Source organism: Frankliniella occidentalis, unplaced genomic scaffold, assembly GCF_000697945.3.
Source record: "Frankliniella occidentalis isolate FOCC.00 unplaced genomic scaffold, Focc_3.1 Scaffold175, whole genome shotgun sequence".
Lineage (NCBI taxonomy): Eukaryota > Metazoa > Arthropoda > Insecta > Thysanoptera > Thripidae > Frankliniella > Frankliniella occidentalis.
The window spans coordinates 102659-107974 of NW_026267301.1; the positions used below are offsets into that span (position 1 = coordinate 102659).

Here is a 5316-nt window from a genome sequence, read left to right on the forward strand (position 1 = left end):
AATCTCCTAACATATTTTTACAGTGTGATAGTAATAAAACCATTATGGGACATAGAAGATGCTTTGAAAGTTAAACGCGAGCGCGATATACATGGGGCGTGAGGGGGCGGGAGGGAGGGGGGCATAGGAGATTCATTTCTGAACGACCGCGCTTGCCGCGGCCGGAGTGGGGCGACGCGCTTTGCGTGGCCAAACACTTCCAAAGGATGGTGGGGGAGACTGAAAATCCTAGATGTAATGAGTGTATTTACTTACTTCATCTGGAACTCCCGCCGGAAAAGATGACTCCGGATTGGGTGTTGATGACTGTTCGGGGCTGAGGTTGAGACTATTCCGGATGGAGCTAGCTCCTGCTGCGTCCACGTCCATGACAGTAATGTGCTCTTGGCGTCCTGATCAGAAAGACTTTCGTTAGCACGTGCACACAAAAATGCACATAAACGAACACAATTGCCCCTCCGTGCACCCATTCCCCCACCTCTGACTTTATAAAATGGCTAGCTCGCGGTAAACACTCCTTTCCATGTTCACTATCGTTTTGTGCATGTGGTTGAAACTACTTTGAAAACACAACAGCACTCAACAAAGTATACGCGCACATTTTCATGTCGAAAGTGGTAGGGGCAGACGACTAGAGGCGGCGGGCAGCGGGCGGCGGTCCGGCCGGAGCAGCCGCCGGCAGCCGCACACGACGAGTGGGGACGGGAGACTGGCCGCCGGCGAGCGAAAGGAGGAGGAGGGGGAGAGGAAGTTGGGCCGGTCGGGCGGTGCCGACCCACTGAACGTGGCTGACCCCCTACACTAATTACAAAAACTTCATTTTAGAACAGCAGATGTACATACCGCTAGCTGGAACACTTTGAGCTGGCGCAGCAGCAACTCGTCCCCCACCCATCGGAAAGCTGGAGCAAATCGCCCTCGCGCAGGGAGCGACTTGAGTCTAACACGCACTTCTGGAACTCAAAAAAAATAAAATTAGAAAACGTGAGCAACCGTCACAAATTTTAAACTCACCACGAATTTACTCCACTCACCTGTCACCTCAGCAGATCTCGAAATCTCGAACAAGTGATGCAGTCGCTATAGACTCTCGGGTCTCGGCGCCAACAGTCGTTGCTTTCGCTCCGGCGGACACTGGCAGTCTGAATCATGCCCCCCCCCCTCCTCTCCCCTCAAGATGCGACGCGAGCGCACCTGCGGTCCAAAGGGGATAACTCGAAACGGAACTGGGCAAGCGACTGCTGGCTGCAGCTTGAGACGCTGCGCTGGGCCGTACCTCCCAGCAGCAGAGCGGCAGCGCAGGGGATAGCGCTCCAGCTTCTCGCACTGGCGTGTGCGGGTTCGAGTCCGCCCGGCAGCAAACCAATTTTAGTAAAGTTTCTCTCTCTCACTTACGAGCGATAGGCGAGCCAAGTACATTCTGAGGTTGATTCGACACACAAGTTCTCGGCGAGGAGAGCCAATGAGCGAGCGCAAGCGGGGATCAAATCAAGCGCAAAAGTCAAGTACAAGAGATCAAGCCCGGCACTGGGGTTGAATCAAGATCTCGCTTCTCTGGGTGCAGGAACAAAGTCAATGTCAAAACAAAATGTGGCGCAATGTACGCGTTGCTGAGCTCTAGGGCATAAATTAAACAGGCTTCGCGATATCTTACGAAACACTGTTACGCTGCGACGCGCCTGGCGCACATGTAGCTAGGCCTGCGGCGCTGTCACCCAAGACGAGTTAACCGAAGTGTATCTACAATTTGTCGATGTTAAGTATTTTTAGCCCGCCCTTTTGCTTTGAAAAAGCTATCCGGCGGGCTTATGCAAACGACCTCGTGTCTGTCTGTGTGTCTGTCTGTCTGTTCCACTAGAAGGAGATGTGCTAGTGACTTGAAATTTTCAGGGTATCTTAAGGTCCACTCCTAGAGAACTAAACGCCTACCGCAAATCCTGGCAACCACCTCTAAGGGTGTGAATGGGGGTATCCAAGGTTCAAAAATTCTTCCAAAAAGTAATTTTTTGTTATGTTCGCTTAAGGGGTTACTTCTTCAAGTAGAGACCTGTGGCGGAAAATTTCGTCCGTTTGGCTCTATCTCTACCAGTTTAGGCGCTAGAGGGTCTTTTTAGACGAAAATAAGCTAAAAATTGCCATCGTGAACATTAAGTTGTAGGAAAAGTCCTAAAATCCGCAAAATAGGAGAGAAACTCTCCCCCCACCCCCAAAACACGTTTTCTAAGCAGAAGGGTGGGTTGTAGTCGCGGTGCTTCACCGTTACATCCCTTTCTCGAGTCTTGGGGGCAAATCCAGATACAACGGGTTTAAGCAGACAGACAAACAGAATGAAACTTTTCCGGTCAGTGGAGTAATGGGCTTCGCTAATCGCTCAGCCAATAATTTCCGGCTGTCAGAAAAATATGGAACAGACCTGCTTAATGCATGTTAAACAAGCAGACCCGCCCTTCCGCCAAACGAAGTTGCCAGCTCCGCTTCGCTCCGCCGGCAACTCCGTTCGTCAGGGGCCGGGCCTGCTTCGCCTGCCGGCGGCGATGGTCGGGCCACAGGCCCGACCATTTTCGTCACGTGATTTGCTGAGGAACATAATCGAATGATGTAGCGGGCCTTGGGCCCTCTTAAACCCGTCGTCTTTAAGTTTGCCCCGAAGACTCGAGAACGGGATGTTACGGTGAAGCACCGGGAGAGTTTCCTTTCTATTTGGCGGTTTTTAGGACTTTTTGCTACAACCTATGGTTTACTATGGCAATCTTAAGCCAAAGAACTCCGTTCGGCAGGGGCCGGGCCTGCTTGGCCTGCCGGCGGCGATGGTCGGGCCTTCGGCCCGACCATTTCACCCTCGCGATTTACCGAAGTCAAATAATGTGACCGGTAAATCACTTTGCATATTTGATTAAACTAACGCGTCCGGTGGGTTTGAAGTATCATATTGATATTCATATTCATTTTATTGGTCCCAAAAAGCTTACATATGAAAACAGTTTGAGATGAGTCAAAGTTAGAAAAAATTGCACATAGTTAATGATAGTTAGACATTCCAAAACTCATCCAAAGAGTAAAATGCATTGTCAATCAGAATTTTTTTTAGCTGCTTTTTAAATTTTAAAATTTTATGTATATTAAAAATGTCCTCTGGTAGTTTACATAGTATTTGATGAGATCTAATCTTAAGATTAAGTGGATCATATTTGTTTTTAACAATTCTGTTTTTGTATCTAGTGTTATGATCATGAGCCTGGCTAGACAAATCCAGATGCTTTTTAGCGTACATAGCTGAATGGTAAATATACAGATTGGTAACTGTTAAAATCTTTTCAGTTTTAAACAGCTCACGACAGGACACAGAGAAATCCTTAATTTTATACATGAGTCTAAGTGCCCTTTTTTGTTTTCTTAGTAATTCAGCAATCTTTTTCTTATCATTATGCTCATTACCCCAGATTAAAATCCCAAAAGATAAAAATTATTGAATAAAAGAATGGTATACCAGTAAATTACATTGTTTGCCGAGTGATTGAGTCGTTTGTTTGAGTACAAAAAGACCCCTGTTTACATTTTTTAAAACGTTTGAAAACTGAGATTCCCATGTCGGTAGAGTGATTGTCGCTTAAGAGGGGGGGGGGGCACTCACGCAATCACACGTGCTCAGACACAGTCACTTCAGGAGGGGCGGTTTTCTGGGGGTGACAGAGGCTTTTCAGCAGTAGTAAGCTGCCTCAGAGGTAGGCAATTCACTTCACAAAACACCCGTAGGTAGGCAATCGACTGCACATCGCCCCCTCCCGAGGCAAAGTAATAGTCTGAATGTTGTCTGGAACCTTGTCGATGGCGACGGTTAATTCGTAGATAAAAGGCAGTTAAACGGCAGCTCATCGACAGACAATCGGCAGTCTATCGGTAGCCAAACCATTGTCAAACGGCAGACAATTCTCTCTGTCAAACGGCTGACAAACGGCAGACAAACCACAGCCAAACCGCAGTCCATCCTCAGCCCATCCTCAGCCCAGTTCGACTGAGGATTGACTGCCGTTTGTCTGAGGGTCGACTTACGCTCTCAGACAATCTTCAGTCCTCTGTACGAGCTGAAAATGAACACAATCGACTCGGCCGGGCAGCCATGTCTGTATATCGAAACATAAATGGTTATGTATGGACCCATATATGGTAATGTATAAGCCCATATACAAGCAAATGTGATCATATATGACCATATACAACCATATATGTGGACATATATGTCGTCATATATGAAGCATATATCGCTGTATATGATCATATACAAATCATATATGGCCATGGCCATATACAACCCCATTTACCTGGGAGGCCAGTTCGAATTTGAACGAACTCGAACAAAATTTGCCAAAAAATCGTCGAACGAACACGACCACGAAGAACCAATTTTTTCTTCGAACAAACCGAACTAAACAATGTATTGTTTAAACTCGATCCGAACACGAACAGTTTTTCTTTTATCATTTTCTCTTTGATGTCAAGACTGCCATTCTGATAAAACTGTCATTGTATGTACAACATAGCAGCATAATAGCAGTAGCTTTTGCATTCCTATTGACCACGACCCAAGTTACATGCACTGCGTATGGTTGATTAAAGAAATCTACTTTGTCTGTCAATTCTTTTAACTATGAATAAAATTCTAATCTTACTTAAATTTCAAAGTTGTTTTCTTTTAAATATGAATATGAAATGTGACTAGTCATGACAGACAACAACTCAGATAAAGATACCCCGGGTGGAAGGGATTTAACTAAAAGTTAACTTTTTTTTTTTTTTTTTTTTTTTTTATTTTTTTTTATTTGAGAATTACAAAGTCCCTAGGGCTGGGCCCTGTAAGGATGCTACAAGGTTTTTGTATGTGTGCAACAAGTTTAGTTAGTACAGATCAATAAAATTTTGGAAGAAATGAGATTTACATCGTTTTTTGAAATTTCTAAAATTGGATTCTTGCTTGATAGGAGTTGGTAGCGAGTTGAATTTGGATATAGCTTGATATAAACTGCTCTTGATTCCATAGTGCGTGGTACTGATCTTCGGTATATGAAGATTCTCACTGTTTCTAGTGGGGTATACGTGCACTTGGTTGTTTGACTTCAGTAGAGTACTTAGGGTTTTATTTCCTATGAGATGATTCTGAATGAGCATAGCTAACTTGGCGTTGACCAATGCATCAAGAGGCATAATACCAGATTCCCAGTACACTTGTTTAGTTGAATATAGTCTATTGACATTCAGGATATTTTTAATGATTCCATTTTGTAGTATTTTGATGCTATTTACGTTGAAAGCCAGCCCCCA

The 5316-nt window shown here is 45.1% G+C and overlaps 1 long non-coding RNA gene across 1 annotated transcript; it reads right to left on the bottom strand.

The window, feature by feature from the left end:
- Window positions 1-118: 118 nt before the first annotated feature.
- LOC127750347 (uncharacterized) lies at window positions 119-1555 on the bottom strand. The gene is made up of 3 exons (XR_008011639.1): window positions 1035-1555; window positions 844-953; window positions 119-392 (listed from the first exon to the last, which is right to left on the bottom strand). It is a non-coding gene; the product is annotated as an uncharacterized LOC127750347 (long non-coding RNA).
- Between the last annotated feature and the right edge of the window lie 3761 nt (window positions 1556-5316).